Consider the following 18,597-nt stretch of genomic DNA (forward strand, 5'->3'; position numbering starts at 1 on the left):
AAAGTTGACCTTTTTCTCGGTCGCAGTTAAGTTTCAGCTTATAAAAGCAGCTGTGTGCCCAGAGGGCTTTGGGGTTTCAGTTTGAGACAGATAAATTTAATTTTTTATTGTATGAGTGTGTTATCCTTTTGTGGTTTTATTAGACCTGTCTCCCAAATGGAGTAGATTTTTCTGTAAAAGTCACACTTCCTTTTTGAGAAGTCTAACACTAATTTTATGGGATAGTCTCCCAAAAGATCACCTGCCAGGAACCAAACACACAGTGCTTTAGGCCTGTGGCCCCTGGTTTCGGCCTTCACAGCTGCAGGGGAAAGAGGGGCCCTTTCAGAGCTGAGAACATTTCTCATCTTAGCTATTCTTGTTCGCTGTTTCAGATCTCTTAAGATGGTATTTTGTTCAACTTTTAGGAGATAGATGGGCATATGCATGTCAGAGTTGGTGGGGAGAAGGTGGTGTTAACAATAGGAAGGCTTGGCTTCCGCCCTGTTCTCGCCCTCCTTCCTGGTGCTCTGACTTTGGATCAGTCCCACACGGTTGCTGCAAGTCCTTCCTTTGCTGTTGTGCTTTCCTTGGTGGGTTAATGCAAGAGTCAATAAGATAATATATGTAAACGTGCTTGATACTTTTACGTTTTGGCAAAATTCAGACCTCCTTGTATTTTTGAAACGTCTTAATTTTTGATTTAAATTTCACACATTTATTGGACATTTGGCACTGTTTTAATACTGCCAGCATATAGGATTTAACGCCTTGATTCCTTCATGAATACTCTTGAAACAAAATTTACTACATTTTCTCTGGAAGAGAGACGAATATGTGGTTTAAGGAGAATTTTGCTAACCTTGCCATGCATCGATTAAGTTCTTACTTACATATTCCTATGGCTTTATAGTCACAGATCTTGTTTTATAAAAATTACCTCTACAGCTTTGTGTGGTATCATATACCTATAGTCCCAGCTACTTGGGAGTCTCAGGTAGGAGGATTGCTTGAACCCACGAGTTTGAGGCCAGTCTGGGCAACAGAGACAGACTTCATCTCTAAAGTTTAAAAAAGAAGAATTTATTTCTACACTTAATGTGTTTTCAATGGCAAGACAGTGGTTCTGCAGACATTTTAGGTATCAACTCATTTAATTCTCATTACATCTTACGAGGACTGTAATCCTACTATTACCTAGTATTATCCTCATATGACAGTTTAGGAACCTGAGCCACAGAGAAGTTATACAACCTGCCCACGGTCACAGAACTCTTCAGGAGTAGTTTTGGAGTTCATACCCACAAATCTGCCCCAGAGTCATTCTCTAAACTACAGATGAAATGCTGCCTCCGTATCACGGAGCATATCCCTTGGAGCATTAGAAGACACGTCTATCTTGTTCATCACAGCATCTGTAGTGGTTGACTCACACCTCGTACCAGTAGGCACGGTTGAATGAATATGTGAAGATTTTCTAATACTAATGTCTTGTCCTTATTACGCAAAATTCTTACACATCCATGTTTTTCATGTGACCCCTATAACTGTTAGGTAGGTAGCATTTTACCACCATTTCATAGCTGAGGAAATTTAGCTGTAGAAATAATATAGGGTAGACTCATGGGTTGAATTCTGGTCTACTATATTCCAAGTCTGCGCATTTTTAGTCTTTTTTTCTTTTTAACTTTCAGATTCATCTAAAATTCTGTTCTTTGGTGCGGGTCATCAGAAGGAAGCACAGGTAAGAAGTTTTTATGATCTTCAAATTCAGTGGGGGTAGAAAAGAGTCTCAGTCGCGTTGACAGCTGGGAACTGTAGCGTTCTCTCTGGCAGGTCCTCAGGGGACAAGTAGTGGAGCTGATGAAGGTCCTGATCCTAACCCTCTTGCACAGAAAGTCTGTCCATTCTGTAAGTGGGTTTGTAAAGGCTTGTTCTGCTGGGTGTGGAACTAGCAATGTTAGTGACATGGATCAGGTGTTCATCTGGATTCTTCCACCTTTTATTCACTTAGTGCTCTTTTCCCTTTTCCATCTCCTCACCAACTTTCTTACTCTGCTTTTTTTGCTTTAGCTGATTCTCTGGTGTCTGTCGTCTTAAAATCAGAGACTTTTATATTTTCCTTATGTAAAATATGAAAACTGATATCTTACAAACTAGATAAAATAATCGGAGCTTTTAAAAGAGCATAACATTTCCTCTGATTCTGAAGGAAATACATGTTCAGTTTAGACAACTTGGAATATAGCCACCGTTACCATTTTGGCTCACACAGCAGGCCTGACACTGTGTCCTGAGAGAGGCCTGCATGCCAGGCTGACCCTGGGCTGCTGGTGGTGCCCACTGCCCTGAGGACAGATGAGGGGTCTCCTGAGCCTCAGCTGTCTTTGTGAATAGTGGGGTCATGCTGAACCCCTGTTTACCTTCCAGGGGGCTGGAGTCTCAGCATGCGCCAGACAGAGCATGCCTGAGTGACCAGCTCCCAGTAACAATCCTGGTGCTGAGTCTCTAATGGGCTTCCCTGGTCATACACTTCACATGTGCTATCGCAGCTGTTATGGGGGAACCCCCTGGAAGAGGATTCTGGAGGGTCGCACCTGGTTTCCTTGGTTTTGCCCCAGCTACCTTTCCCTCTGCTGTGATTGTGCCTGGTGTGCTTTCCAGTGATAAATCCTGTCTCTGAGTCTGCCTGTCTCCTCCTGGCCATCACTGTCTCTACTAAAAATAGAAAAAATTAGCTGGGCATTGTGGTGGGCATCTGTAGTCCCAGCTGCTCAGGAGGCTGAGGCAGGAGAATCTCTTGAGCCCAGGAGTTTGAGGTTGCGGTGAGCTATGATGCCAAAGCACTGTAGCATGGGTAACAGAGTGAAACTCTGTTTCCAACAATAAAAAAAGTTTATTTGTTAATTTGATAACTGATAGATGGTAGCTCATTTTAATTTGCATTTATGAATATCCATCAGGTTGAATGATTTGAGATGCGTTCATTGAATTTTTTCTTTTGTGACCGACTTTTGTGTTCATGTCTTTGAGATTGAGAAGGATGGAAGTTTTTCACCTTTTGCCCAGATATTTTTATGATTATTATGGGTTGGGATCGTGATCACAGAGGACAAAGGCTCTGAATTACTCATTCCACTGTATCTACTGGAAACCTTATGTTTGTGGTAGGTGCTTAAGAGGCAGGCTTTGGTTTCCATGAAAAGTGTAATGTCTGTTGTCCCCAGACAGGATTCATTCTTAAAAAGAAAAAGGCGCTGATGTGTGCATTGGAATTCGTATTCACCATGGAGAACATCTTGTGACGTCCCCTGGAAGATAGTGGTAGTAGTGGTTGCTTTTGTGGAGGAGAGCGGAAGTGAGAAAGAGGCCTTTCACAAACTGTTTTCTGCTTGCTATAATAGTGTAAATATTTCCACCAGGACACGTTCATGGTATTTCTGGTGAAATATAAAAGGCTCAGCATGCCAAAACCTATATAAACTAATTTCAAATTATTATAAAAGTAACTGGGATGTTGGTAGTGGGGAGACAAAGGAAAGAAGGAAAAGTGTGCTAAGGGTGTCTTTTGGGGGAGCACAGATGCTACTGCAGGTGGGGCCTACAGAGGCCAGTGTTGAAGGTGAGATGTCGTATGGATCACCATAGTGACGGGAGGGCAGAACACTCAGGATTGGACAGGGGGAGTGGTGAGCTGTGCTGCAGGCCCGGCAGACCCTTAGCCATGCCTGCGTGCCTCCTGTCCCCTCCTAGGCTAATGGGCCAGGGTTTTAGGCCCTGCCTCCTTGTTCAGTTTCGGGGAGACTGCAGGGCATACCCCTCTGTAACTGAGGCTGACCTTGAGGGAGCAGACAGCTGGGCAGCAAGGCTTTCCTGGTAGAGCGATGGATCTGGAGACTTGTGTGCATGTATCACAGAGACCCATTGTTTCTGGTCGCTGGTGGGAAAATGTGTTGAAACCTGGAGCCATTGTGCGGAAAGGGGACTGGTGTCTGGGGGTGGTATCTCAAAGCTGTATTTGTACACACAAGCTAAGTCTTGACTGTATGTTTATTGGAGGGGTATGGAAGGTGTCTGATGATTCTGGGGTGTGGGGTAGCTAAAGACCCCCAAGTCCCTCAGGTAATACAACGCTCTTTAATATTGTTCAGTAAAAGCAGCAAGTTCCAGAATGAGAATATATTTAATCCCACTCATTTTTGTATGTGTGTAGTTATTTCTAAATGCATAGGAAGAGCTCTGGCAGAATATATAGCATTCTATTAACATGGGCTCCCTCAGAGGACGGCAGTGGAGTTAGAGATGGTAGTGAAGGGACAATTTCCCTGTTTAGTATGATTTTGAATTTTTATTATTTATTTAGTGAGTCTTAATTACTTTTAAGTTTGAATCACATTAAGGCAAGATTTACTTTTGAAAATTCAAAATAACGTGTGACCATGGACAACGTAATCTTTTAATGACTCAGTTTCCTCATCTGTGAAATGAGGATATTATGGTGCTAATCTTAAAGGGTTATGATGAGAATTAAGTGAGATAAAACTCAAAGCCTGGTGCCTCCTGAATGCTGAATGCATAGTAAATGTTACTATTTCAACATTTTATAGGAAAAAGAATGTTAGTGGATATGTAGTTTACATATCACTGGACTTGCTCATGGCACTGGGAAGAACTTAAACTCTGTATAGGCGTTGTGATGGAGAAAGTTCTTTGGGCATTGGCTTGGCTGTGGACTGGGCTGTTGTGTTAGCTGCGTCATCTGGGCAGTTACTTTCCGTATTTCTCTCATCCGTTAAATGGGAACAGTCGCACTGTTATGTTGGAGGTATTGGGGGGATTACATGACATGCAATAAACATGAAAAATGTTTGAATGTGATAGGGCAAAAAATATATATCACAGTAAGTAGTATTAGTCTAGAGAACAAAGGACATGTCTGTCCTGTGTGGAGAGCTGTCCCCTTCTGTTTCTTTAAATACTATAGGACAACAGTCAGCTTTGTGGCCTCTGTCTCACAGCCCTGATCTCCTTTCATGGATTTGGCCAGTTGTCATTTGCTGTCATCACAGAAGCAGCAATTAAAAGGACAGCTTGCCTTGATTTGCATTTCTGGGTGTTGGTGCTATTTATAAACAATCCAGAAAAGATGCAGAAGCCTGTTTATGGCAAGCTGGCAGATTCAGCAAAACACAGAAAAATCTGTTAGCACAGTTTGCACGTGTGCAGGACACAAAGCCTTGTGTAATAAACATACACGCGTGCCCATATTTAAAAATTCTTCTTAAAAAATACATTAGACTGTTAGCCAGATGGCTTGTAGAGCTTCTCCCCCGAAGTGCATGATTGTGGCTGTCAGACACCTGAAACCTGGATCCATCCTAAAACATGGCTTTCATTTTGATGCCCGCCCTATCCCCTTTTTGCCATTTATGAGGAGCCAATAATGCAGGAAGAAAAGTGTCAACTTACAATGGCTTTTGTTACGATTAATCTTTCATGTTCTTCCTTTGGGGTCCTCTTCCTGGTTTCTATTTCAGAGTGTTCACATCACCAAGCTGTAGGGTGGGACGTTTTTTCTTCTCTTTTCCTGCTGGATTTTTCTCTGTAGCAGTGATCACTCTTTAACATGCTTTTTGATACGATTGTTTCTACCAACAAGATTGTTAAATGTAAGTTCCCTGCTGTATCAGCAGTGCCTGGCACATAGAGGCTTAATATTCATTGAATGAATTCATGAGCTGAAAGAGCCTTAATCTTCTTTCTTCAGTTACCTTATGGAAACTGCTTTTGGAAAAAGGTGCATGCGGAGGGCTTGGAAGTAGTATAGACTACAAAGGTTGCTGTGGGGTGGTTTATCACCCTCAAATAATTACGTGGAAGAGAGTGTTGTCCTGCCGTAAGATTGGCATACACAGCCACTTTAGGAAATGGACTATCAGAGCTTTTCACACAGGTAGGCGATGTTTGCATATGTGTGTACATGAAGATGGTGATCGCCTGGTCAGAGATGTTCAGGTGCCTGTGTAAAGGCCGAGGCACAGGCCTGCTCCACGCCACCCTTGCCAGTGCCTCTCCGACTGCAACTAAAGCCGTCTTCCCTGCCTCTGGAGGTGTAATACTGAGGGAGAAAATTGCATGCCAGGGTCAGAGGTTGTGGAGGAAAGACCCTGTAGCTAAAAATAATGTTCTCAAGTCTTGTACCTAGAATAAGTGGCATTTTTCCTAATGCCTTTAAATTCCCACTTTTCTCATTCATTTTATAAACAGATGGGACAATAGAAAGAATTTTGGAAATGGCAACTTTAGAAAAAGGAAAAGAAAATCAAACCAGAACATCGCAATTTCTGTTTTGTTCTTTGTCTGGAACTGAAGCTCTTTAGGCTCCTGGCTAAGGAACAAGGCACATCTGATTAGAAGCCATTGTATAGGTAGTGATGGTCTATAGTTCTAGGAAGACAGATGTAGCACCAATTCTGACCTCTAATAGCGGTCTTATTAATTTTAAATATGCATGGCTTGAGAAGCAGATGGTGAGGTGGGTAAGTGTTTAGAGGTTTGGTCACTGATAGCTTTTTAGTTCCATGTGTTACACTGGGATTTGGGACCTGAGCAGTCCACTGAGAACTGATTTATTATCTGTCTCCTAACCAGCTGGGGTTTTTTCCATACTGGATTCAGAAAGATAGATTGTTTATTATTTTGAAATCATAGAAATCTACTTACTCCATCCAGAATTCTGAAGCAGAGCTATTAAAAGGTTGTTCTTTATTGTACTCCAAATCTGGGTGTGTACAAAAATTACACCAGCATATTAAGGTCTTCCTTAGTGGTTTGTTGTGTGCATTTTTGATGTGAATGAGAGGTGTATTCCACCATGGAATCCCTGGACTTTACATCAGGGTGCCGCAGTCCCCCGCTGAGCCCTGTTTCTGTGGAATTGCACCTTTAGTCCCTCCACAGTTTCCCACTGACTGGGAGCAAAGAGCTGGTACTCAGTTTGCATTGCAGTTAAGTTGGGCTGACTCTGACATCATCAGCTTTCTGGAGGTTTTGTTTTCATTATTTTTTGTCACCACTCTCCGCAGATGTCCCAGGAGCATGTCTGGCGCACGCGATTACTCACTCTTTTGGCTTTTCTCAGGAAGGTTAGATTGAGTTCAGCTGCTCCACGGAAGGCAGTTGGAAATGGGAGTCTGGCATTGAGAGCAGAGGATGAAACTTTTAAGATTATCACTGTACCCTCAATGAATCCCCAACAATAAAAAAAAAAAAAAGATTATCACTGTATGCATCAGTGATTTTCTTTTCTTTTTTTTTGAGACAGAGTCTCACCATGTCGCCCTCGGTAGAGTGCTGTGGCATCACAGCTCACAGCAACCTCAAACTCTTGGGCTTAAGCGATGCTCTGGCCTCAGTCTCCCAAGTAGCTGTGACTATAGGCTCCCGCCACATCACCCGGCCGTTTTTTTTTTTTTTTTTGGTTGTAGTTGTCATTGTTGATTAGCAGGCCCAGGCTGGGTTGGAACCTGCCAGCTCTGGTATATGTGGCTGGCGCCCTCACTGCTGAGCGATAGGCGCTGAGCCTCTATCAGTGATTGTCAACTGGTGCACCATGAGAGGATCTTAGGAGTGCTCTGAAAAATTTTAAAGATCATTAATTAAATCATTTTTGAAAGAAGTTCAAAGCCCAGTAAATATAATCTTTTTTTTTTTTTTTTTTTACTCTTTTTTTGAGCAATGTCATTTAAGTGTGTCATGGAAGTTTAACTATAGGTCAAGAACATCGCCTAAGCCCAAGAGTTGGAGGTTGCTGTGAGCTGTGATGCAACGGCACTCTATCGAGGACAACATGGTGAGACTCTGTCTCAAAAAAAAAAAGTGTGCCATGATATAAAAAAAGGTTGAAAAACACTGGTTTAGATGGTATTAAAATCTTCACGTTGATGACGTCACCTAGGGAATGGGTATAATGAGGTGGAACAAAAATCCATAGACCAAACCTGGGCCACTCCAGACTTCAAGGGCTAGAGTATGCGTGGGGGAGACAGATAAGATGGGCATGTAAGTGACAAAGCAAGAGCAGCTGTTTCCAGAAGAATGGGTGATGGAGCCCACATGTCAGGGGGGGTGAAGTGAGCACTGAGCCTTGACAGCTGGGCTCAGCAGCAGGCGTGCTGCTCTCCCCAGAGCTCTCAGGGCCCTGTGCTGGGAGCAGGTTGCTGGGTAGAATGTGGGGAAGAAGGAAACCAGGGGTGGCGCACACCCCTTCTTGGAGGTGCTTGGTTTATTAAATAAGGTTTACTTTTAGATGCTTAGTCACAATGGTATGAAGTATTTTTTAATTTAATCTTATACTTGCGGATCCTTATCCCGGGGAGCAGATTAGCATCCCTTAGCTGGGAAACTGAAGTGTGTAACAATATCTTTTAATGGTAGCTCATACTATGTTTTAAGCATCATAAAGAAAATTTTCTCTGTAGAAGTGGGGCCCTATGGATTAATTCTTAAAAAAACCCCTATACTTTTCAGGAGAACATACACTTTCCTATGTAAATGGCAAAGTGAGAAAGTAGCCTTTTTACTTTCTTTCTTTTTTTTTTTGTAGAGACAGAGTTTCACTTTATGGCCCTCGGTAGAGTGCCGTGGTGTCACACAGCTCACAGCAACCTCCAGCTCCTGGGCTTAAGCGATTCTCCTGCCTCAGCCTCCCAAGTAGCTGGGACTACAGGCGCCCGCCACAACCTGGCTATTTTTTGGTTGCAATTCAGCTGGGGCCGGGTTTGAACCCGCCACCCTCGGTATATGGGGCCGGCGCCCTACTCACTGAGCCACAGGCGCTGCCCCCCTTTTTTCTTTCTTAAAGCTAAGGTTATTAAGCTGTTAATTCCTAAAATTGCAATTTTTTTTTTTTTTTTTGAGGTGTAGTCTCACTATGTTGCCCTGGGTAGAGTGCTGTGGCATCACAGCTCACAGAAACCTGAAACTCTTGGGCTTAAGCAATTCTCTTGCCTCAGCCTTCCAGGTAGCTGGGACTACAGGCGCCTGCCACAACGTCTGGCTATTTCTTGGTTGTAGTTGTCATTGTTGTTCAGCAGGCCCAGGCTGGGCTTGAACCGCCAGCTTTGGTGTATGTGGCTGGCACCATACTCACTGAGCTACAGGCACCACCAAAAAAAAATGCAAATATTTTTGAGAGGTAACTTGTTTTGTGAGAAGACATTGGTCTCTTTTATATATTAGGCTTATGTCTTGAGTAAGTTACTTAACTTTCCTGAGAAATAGTATCTACCCTGCAGAATACATTATATTTATTTTATTTTATCTATTGTATTCTATTCTAGTCTGTTTTTATTTTATTTTATTTTTTAAATTTTTCTTTCTTTTTATAAGACAGAATCTCATTTTGTCACCCTTAGTAGAGTACTGTGGCATCACAGCTCACAGCAACCTCAAACTCTTGGGCTCAAGTGATTCTCTTGCCTCAGCTTCCTGAGTAGCTGGGACTACAGGTACCTACCACAATGCCCAGCTAGTTTTTCTATTTTTGTGTAGGCTGGTCTTGAACTCCTGAGCTCAAGCGATCTACCCACCTCTGCCTCCCAAAGTGCTAGGATTATAGGCATGAGCCACCATGCCATCTCTTATCTAATTTTTGAGATGGGGTCTTGCTATGTTGCCCAGGCTGGCCTCAGATTCCTGGGCTTTCACTATCCTTGCTCCTCAGCCTCCCAAGTAGCTAGGACTACAAGTATACCACTGTGCTGGGATTATCATTATTTAAAAAAAATTAAATCCCTGGAAGAGCAGTTCTCATTAGGTTTATTGGTGTCTCATGAGATATACAAAGGAGATTTGGTTTCTCTTGGGAAGTAATTGCTACAATTTATTGAGCACATACTGTGTGCTAGTACTATGTAGTAGGCAATTTACATATTATCTTTATTTAATCTTCCTTTAAAAGCTTGTATTCCTTTTAACAGTAATAATTACACTGATAACAATGATGGCAGTAGTCAAAATTTATTGAGGACTTCTTTACAGCTAAGGATTGTGCTAAGGTCTTCACAAAGGATATTTAAAGAAATTGTCAGCCAGCCTCTGATCCTTTTCATTTTTAGAGAGAGGTAAAATAACATAGCGGTATACTCAAGGCCACGTCTGCTCAAGCGGTGGAACAGAATTCCAGCTCAGATCCTTTGACAACATAGTCTGTGCTTGTTCACTGTGTTCATTCACTGCATTCAGACAATTCCGTCATCACGTTTTAGTGGAATCTGGGTCTCATCCATCCTGTGAGTGTGGCAGCTCCAACCCTGGCCAACCGAGTCTGTGAGACCAACCATCTCCTTCAATTTACTCCCATTAGCACACTGACATATGTTACCCAGAGCACGGTGCCCAGCCGCCCCTCCCCCTGTACTCACAGGCACAGCAGTGGGACCATCTGCTAGGGAGCCAGAGGCAGAGAAACAGACGGCCTTCAGCCCCTCCGAGATCAGCCTGCCAGCCAGCCCTGCTGTGCCCTGAGGTTTGAGCCTCCATCCTGTGTCTCCTGTCAGGAGTTTCTCTTTGGTTGTCAGAAGAGACTTGGGTGGAAGTCGCACACAGGAGCCCCAGCCCTTCATGACAACCAGGTGACAGGCACTGAGTGTGCTGTGAAGCCTGACCAGGCTTCCTTTTTGTAAGAGGGGTCAGTGAAAAAAAGGATGGTGAATTGGATTTATAGAAGGAGCTGAAACAGTCATGGAGGCTGGTGGGTCACACAGATCTACCAGGCTCCTTTTTGTCTCCCTGTAGTGCAGACTGGGAGGACAGTGACCCTGTTACAGAGTGGGCCAGGCCTGGCACTGTGAATCTGGGACCCTGGTTTTCACCTGTTACCAGGTGCCTCATCTGCCTCTGAGTCTACACTGTTCAGTGTTAGAATTGTACCCTTTGCCTGGGGTTTTGGGTTTTCTTTGTTGGAGTTTAATCCCCTGAATACCGAGAGCAGAGGTGAGCAAACATTTTCTGTTAAGGACTGGACAGTAAATACTTAGACTTTAGGTTACTTTTGTGACTACTCAGCTCTGCTGTTACCGCATGCAGGTGGCCATGAACAAATGAATGGACACAACTGTGTTCCAGTAAATATTATGTACAAAAATAGGCTTTGGGCCAGATTTGGGCTATGTGGATGAGGCTATGGATAAGCCTGCACAGGGATTGAACTCTGACTGTTCTCCAGTCGTTTTAGTTCTTGTTGAACCTGACCGTGTAGAGAACAGCAGCCGGATGCCAGGTGTGACTTTGGGACCACACTGCTTTTTAAGCTGACTCCTCTCTTGATTGCTTTTTAAGCTGACTCCTCTCTTGATGCTTCTGTTGAAGGCATCCATTACTTACTGGGGCTGTGGGTGTGTGGGGAGGGGAGACAGGAGCATTGTTTCTCCATCTTGAAGGATCCTTTGATTCACCCTTGGTGTCTCAAGATTGGTATAGTTTAGGACTGGGCTTGTCCAAGTGTGACCCACAGCCCCGCAGCGTTGGCGTCCCTTGGGAGCTGGTGAAAAATGCAGGTGCTTGGGCCCCAGCCCCGGTCAGGTGAATCAGGATCTTCATTTAACAAGATTCCCAGATAAGTTTTGTCCTCGTGGAAGTTTGAGAAGTGCCTGCAAGAGTGGGGAACGTATGGCCTTCTAGGTCCTTAACTGCAGCCTTTTGACTGAATCCAAATTTTATGGTACAAATCCTTTTATTAAAAGGGGTGCAGCAGAGAAAAATGAAACTTTTCTTGGCCTCCTTTGGTGCTTAAAAAAGAACAGTCTTGAAATCAGAAAGCTGCAGTTTCCCTACCTGTGGTGGGTATTCCAATCTGGAGGACAGAAAGAAAGCATATTAAAAAATTCTTTTATCTTTAGCGTTTTTACATTGAAAGTATAATAACAACTTTAGAGCTGCAAAGGCAGTTTTATGTTTTTTTCAGACTTTATTTTTTTGTCTTTTCAGACATTTTATAAGAGTCATGACTGAACACTATTTTCCTGATGGAAAGTGTCTATTGCTATCTGCTAACGTGGAGTGAAAAAGGCTGTTGACTGGGGGGATAAGACCAGGCTAAATGGGGCTGGGCAGAGGCCTTGATGTCTTCGTGCCTTCGTTTTCTCATGTGTGGTATGAGGTATTTAAAGCTGAGGTTGACGTGTTCTGATTTATCTTTTTCGGGCCATGTGTCCTGATCTCTCTCTGCCTTCTCCCATCTTGAGAAGCTTATTTTCATCCTCCATTCTCACGTGTGACACCCAACCCCACCATACTTTAGACCAGGGGTCCTCAAACTGAGGCCCGCGGGCCACATGAGACAATGTGATTGTATTTGTTCTCGTTTTGTTTTTTTACTTCAAAATAAGATATGTGCAGTGTGCATAGGAATTTGTTCATAGTTGTTTTTTTTAAACTATAGTCCAGCCCTCCAACGGTCTGAGGGACAGTGAATTGGCCCCCCTGTTTAAAAAGTTTGAGGACACCTGCTTTAGACTGATGGGCTGCAATTTCATCCCAGCTGGCTGGGACCAGGGGTGTGATCTAAAATGCATTAGAGTGAATGGGAGGTTTATGAAAATCTTAAGTCTCAGAGGTCATTACTCTCAGGTTCCTGGAAGCTGTACCCTTCACTTTGTTCACTGGCTCCCAAGTTACAGTTCTGATGACTTAATTAGGATGGGCTTTCTATTGAAATAAAATACTAGCTGGACAGATGCATAAAGTAGTCCGTTTGGAAGTGTAAAAAGATGAGTTGAACAGGAAGTGTCTGCTCTCAGTGTGGTTGGGAACATGGGCCCTCACAGCTGGCTGTAGGGAAGGCCTGTAATTGAGACATGCCCAGTCTCTAAGCCCTTGTCCCCTCCCCCATGTCTCCTTGGGAGTTTAGAGGCCTGTGAAAAGCTGTTAATCTGGAGTCTCCACAGAGCCTGCTGTCCTTATGGTCAGGAGCTAGCCTGTCACTCTGGACATTGGAAGAACCTCAGGTGCTGTGCCCAGGCAGCTGGTGGCTACGGTGCAGCCTGGCAGGGTGATCTTTCCTTTTGTGTTGAGAGGCCTGAATGGTTTTGTAAGTGATGTGTCTCTGTTTAGAGATGGTGCCAGAGCCTCTTTTGCATCCTGCTTGAATTAGCCCCATCCCTGCTGCGATTGAAGAGGCAGGATGGCCAGGAAGAGCATCTTTGGAGCAAGAAGACTTGAGTTTTAATCCTTTCTGGGCCATTAACTAGTGAGGGCCCTTGGAAGTCCCCTTTCACTGGGCTTCAGAGTCTACATTTATTAAAACTATAGTATTAAAACATTTTCAGAGATTTCCCCTGACTTTAGAAGGCTTTGTCATTAAGAGGGAATTTAGGGGCGGCGCCTGTGGCTGAAGGAGTAGGGCGCCGGTCTCATATGCCAGAGGTGGTGGGTTCAAACCCAGCCCTGGCCAAAAACCACAAAAAAAAAAAAAAAAAAGAGGGAATTTAGTCAGTAGGGTGATGGCTGTGCTGTCGGAGAGGGTATTTCAACCCCTGTCTTCGTTTGTATAAAATTCTGAGCTCTCCAAGCCAGCGACATACAGCCACGGGAGACACAGGCTGGGTGTTGGGAAGGCATTGCTTCCCTTTGGGCCCTGCCTGCTCTCTGGGAGACAGGTTTTACACCGTGGGTATAATGCTTTGCAGATGCCCGGAAGTCTCCACTGACCTGGCCCGTTTTGTGCTACAGCAGGATGGTTTTAGCTTTGGATGAAGACAGAACTGGTTTAGTTTGAAATTTGCTGTGGCCTTTCCAGCTGCATGGACTAGTCTCCTCAACTGCATTTACTCATCAATAAAATGAGAATAAGGTTGGCTTTATTTATTTTTATTGAGACCTCGTCTGTGTGTGCTATCTTTCTTTTCTTTGCCCTTTGTTTATTTTTTTTTCTTCCTTTTGATTGGAAGAAAAACCCATTCCCAGATACCAAGATGTAACAGCATCTTGAGAAGAAGAGGATGAAGAGTTAGTGCCTGTGGTTAGGAATCCTGCTTAACAGAATTAGCTCTTAATATACTAAGCCAGTCCAGTGCCCCGAGTCCCTGAATCTATTGCTGTTGTTTATAAAATCTTTTCTTAAAATTCCTGCCTGGGCGCGGTGGTTCACGCCTGTAATCCTGGCACTCTCGGTGGCCAAGGCAGGTGGATCCCTTGAGGCCAGGAGTGGAGTTTGCAGTGAGCTGTGATGATGCCACTGTACTCTACCTGGGGCAACAGAGCGAGACTGTTTATCAAAAACAATTTCATTTACCTAGATCCAGTATTAGCAGACAAATTATACAGTGTTTTCTGTTGAATTTTACTTTTCCTTGCTTGATGAGTTAGGTTTTTTTTTGAGACACCGTCTCAAGCTGTCATCCTGGGTAGAGTGCCATGGCATCATTGCTATTTTTAGTAGAGATGGGGGAGGGGGAGGTCTCGCTTTTGCTCAGGCTGGTCTTGAACTTCTGAGCTCAAGCAATCCACTCACCTCAGCCTCCTAAAGTGCTAGGATTACAGGCGTGAGACACCCTGCCCGGCCGATGAGTTAGGTTTTTTCCTCCGACTCTGGTTTCTTTACCTCTGATGTGCGGTCTTCAGCTCACAGAATCCCTGAAGACAAAGAATGTGCCGCTCCCGCACTGAATTCACTCCCAGCCTTGGCTGTCAGGCCTGCGCCATACCCAGACCAGGCCACTGCTGATCTGTTTTCTGTCCTTGCAGACCCATTTGCTGGTTCTAGGATTTCATCCAAATAGAGCCACACAGTACGCTTTTTTTGGTTTGTGTTCACTTCATTGGCGTGACTTTTTTGAGATTCATCTGGATTACATACATGTTTGGGTAGTCTGCTTCATTCGTGTTTCTTTTTATTGTTAAGAAATATTCCACTGAATACCAAGAACATACAGACAACCTAATAACATACGGGCAAAGTAGTTACAGATACTTCATCCGAAAAAAAAAAAAGACAGGAATGGCCAATCAGCACACAAAAAGACACTGATGTTATTAGTCACCAGGTTAATGCAAATTAAAATCACAGTAAGATGCCCCTGTATATCCACCAGAGTGACTGAAATGTCAGTGTATTTTCTTTTTTCTTTCTTTCTTTTTTTTTTATTGTTGGGGGATTCATTGAGGGTATAAGAAACATCAGTGTATTTTCTTATAAGTGCTTTGACAGACCAAGTGTATTGCAATTATTTTTTTCTCATTTTCTTAAAGATTTTTTTAAAAAGTCTAATTTATTATTATTTTTCTGGTATGTTAGTACTTTTGGTGTCCTAAGAAATCTTGGCCCACCAACAAAATCATACATATTTTCTCCTCTGTTTTCTTTTATCTTTTATGTTTAGGTCTGATCTGCTTAAGGTAATTTTTGTATATGGTTTGATACAGGGGTAAAGTTTAGTTTCTTTTTTCTATAATATATTGATACCCAGTTCTTCAGTACCATTTGTTCCAAAGGCAATTTTTTACCCATTGAATTGTCATGGCATCTTTGTTAAAAATCAGTTGGCCATAATACATTATGTGGGTGTATTTCTGGACTTTGCTGTGCTTCACTAATCTATCTTAACACCAATACCACCCTGTATTGATTATTGTAGCTTTATTGTGAGCCTCGAAGCTCGGTAATGTAAGTTCTCCAGCAGTGTCCTTTTTTCTCCACACTGTATAGTGATTCTAATAATAGTTCTTTTTATTTTCACATATTTTAGAATGACTTGTCTTTTTTTTCCTCTTGCCAAAATATTAGTAGCTTCTGAGATCTTGACTGTGATTGTGTTGAGTCTATAGATGAATTCGGGGGAGAATTATTCTCTCACTGAAGTGTGGACTCTTAACTCTTCCAGTGTACGAATACACATACTCAGGTATGTCTGTCTTTTTATTTAGGTCTATGTAAAGTTTTCTTAACATCTCATGGTTGTCAGTTTATCCATCTTTCACATATTTTGTTAAATTTTTCCTTATGTAGCTCACATATTTTAATGTTATTTGAAACGGTACTAGGTTTTTTTATTTTTTGTTCTTTCACTATTTAATTGTTCTTTGCTAGTAAGGATCTTGTTGATTTATAAGAACATTGAGGGTCCTGATAATAGACAAGGGGCCCTCAGTCTGCAGTGACCTTGCTTGGGAAGGTCTTGCAGTAGGAGATGGCGTAGTTGTACCTAGAGGAATCACTGGTAGGGAAGGTAAAGGGCAGCCCAGAAGCCTGAGCTAAGGTCAGAGGAGGGAACTACAAGGAACATCCTAAAAATAATGAGCAGTCGCTGGGTCAGACACTACTGAATCATGAGGCAAAATGTAGAAAGAAGGTGGTACATTTTTAAGTTTTGGGGCCAAAGTGACAAGGGTTTTTGCTATTGCAAAGGTTAAAACATTGTCTGTATAAGTGCTTGGGAATCCTCCTGTGTTTATGAGCTGGAAGAAATAGCCATTTTCTTTGCATTTATTTTATTTTTAAAAATTGCAAATATATATAAAATATTTGCCACGTTAACCATTTCTATGTGTACAGTTCCGTAGCATTAAATACACTCACGTTGTTCTGCAGACATCACTACCATCCGTCTCTAGAATTCTTTGATTTTCCCCAACTGAAGCTGTGTTCCAGTGAAACACTAACTCCCCACATCCTCCCCCAGCCCCTGAGACCCTCCTCTCTGCTTTCTGTCCTTAAGAATCTGACTGCCCCCGAGGGAGCTCATATGACTGGAGTCCCACAGGATTTGGCCTTTCGTGACTGACTTGTTTCACTCAGCATAATGTCTTTGACGTCATCCGTATTATAGCCTATGTCAGAAGGTTTTGCCTTTTTAAGGCTGAATGCTGTTTTATCTGATGTGCACAGCACGTTTTGTTTACCCATGCAAGGCCATTCCTTGCTCTCATCGTCCTGCAAATGTATGGCCACACCATTTTGTGTTTTGAACTAGGAAGTTATGCTGGAATCACAGGTGAAACCAGGATTGTCCTGGGCAAATCTAGGAAAGAAATAATTGCCCTAGTTATAACTCTGTCTGTTTCTCTGCATAGACTGGGAGGATTCATTAAAAAAAATCATTTTATGCCCATTATTTCCTATAGGTCCTTATGTAGAACTTACTAAAAGATTGTTAAAGGTATAAAGGACCTAAGAGTACTTTGTGTACTGTGATCTGGGAGGCTTTCATAGGCCTAGGACAGAGAAGCTAGTTGGGAGGTTGTGGTCGGTCGTTCTGACGAGATGAATTAGGGCCGGCTGGGTTTCTGTATATGATGTGATGTTGGGGATTTCAGAATATGTAATTTGTAGCCCTGGCTCTTCTAGAGATTCCAGTTTCAAAGGGAATATGGCATGGCCTCTCCGAAATAAGCTCAGGATGGGGCTGTCCAAATGGTAGGTACTGTCCTTTTGCTACATAGCACATGCCTGGTACTCACACGATCATCTTTTTTAATATAGAGGGAGTTTATATAGATACATTTTTGTAAAATTTAAAAAGTAGTGGGGCGGCTCCTGTGGCTCAAGGAGTAGGGCGCTGGTCCCATATGCCAGAGGTGGAGGGTTCAAACCTAGCCCGGGCCAAAAACCAAAAAAAAAAAAAAGTAGCTTCGTTGGGGTATAAGTGATGTACTGTATACTTCACGTATTTAAAGAGCACAAACGATGAGTTTAACATGTGTGCACCTCTAGCCCTGTCCACACAGCTGTGACAGGGGACATGTCCGTTCACCCCATAGTCCCTGCCTCCTCTACCCTCTCCCTCCTCCGTTGTCCCCAGGCAGCCACAGATCTGCTTTCTCTCACTGTAGAGTAGTTTGTACTTTCTAGAGTTTTGTATAAATGGAATATATAATATGTACAGTCTTTTTGTCTGCCTTAGCCTTTCATTTTATTTTAAATTAGGAACATAGTTTTTTCATTGCTACCCACAGGGAGCCCTTTTAGACGTTACCGGGTGTCCCAAAGGGCACTCTGTGTACGTAGGGAAAGTGGGAAATGGTAGCTAAATGTACCTTCACTTACAGCATTTCACAAAATATTTACAAAATATTTCTCTACATGTTGTTACATAAATATAAAAATGTAAAACATGAGTGTGTTAATTTTTCCTTTATATGGTGACCTTTGGGAATACCCCTATATTTACCTAAACCATCTCTCCATAAATTTTAATGTGACAGATACATTATATATCGGGCTCTCTATGTGTGTCTCTGCTTTAAACAAACAGTAAGATTGTTTTTGATGCCCTAAAACCAGTTTTCTTCCTCCTTGTGGAGGCATCACCCTGTTGAGAATATAAGGAAAATATCTGGGATTGTGGGATGGTGGTGTCCAGTGATGAGAGTAGGTTTGACTCCTTATTAAATGGTCAAAATGTTCTCGGAAGTAGTTGTATTCTTTTACATTCCTGTCAACGGTGTATCAGAGTTGTAGTTCCTCTCCATCCCAAGTGCTGAAAAGGGATGAAAAGTCAGTTTTTTTCATGTTAGCTATTTAATGGATATGTAGTGAGATCTCATTCTACTTTTAATTTGCATTTTCCAAATAACAAATGATGGTGAGCATCTTTTCATGCACTCATCTGTCATTTCTAT

The 18,597-nt window shown here is 42.7% G+C and overlaps 1 protein-coding gene across 2 annotated transcripts in view; it reads left to right on the forward strand.

Annotated features, from left to right (window-relative positions):
- The window catches only part of AFAP1 (actin filament associated protein 1), a 205,069-nt gene that overhangs the window by 32,448 nt on the left and 154,024 nt on the right, over nucleotides 1-18,597 (forward strand). For both annotated transcript variants that reach the window (XM_053566739.1, XM_053566740.1), the window contains exon 2: nucleotides 1,674-1,723. The gene's annotated coding sequence lies outside the window, so the exon portion shown is untranslated. The remainder of the gene's footprint in view (nucleotides 1-1,673; nucleotides 1,724-18,597) is intronic.

This window comes from Nycticebus coucang, chromosome 17 (genome assembly GCF_027406575.1).
Source record: "Nycticebus coucang isolate mNycCou1 chromosome 17, mNycCou1.pri, whole genome shotgun sequence".
Classification (NCBI taxonomy): Eukaryota; Metazoa; Chordata; class Mammalia; order Primates; family Lorisidae; genus Nycticebus; species Nycticebus coucang.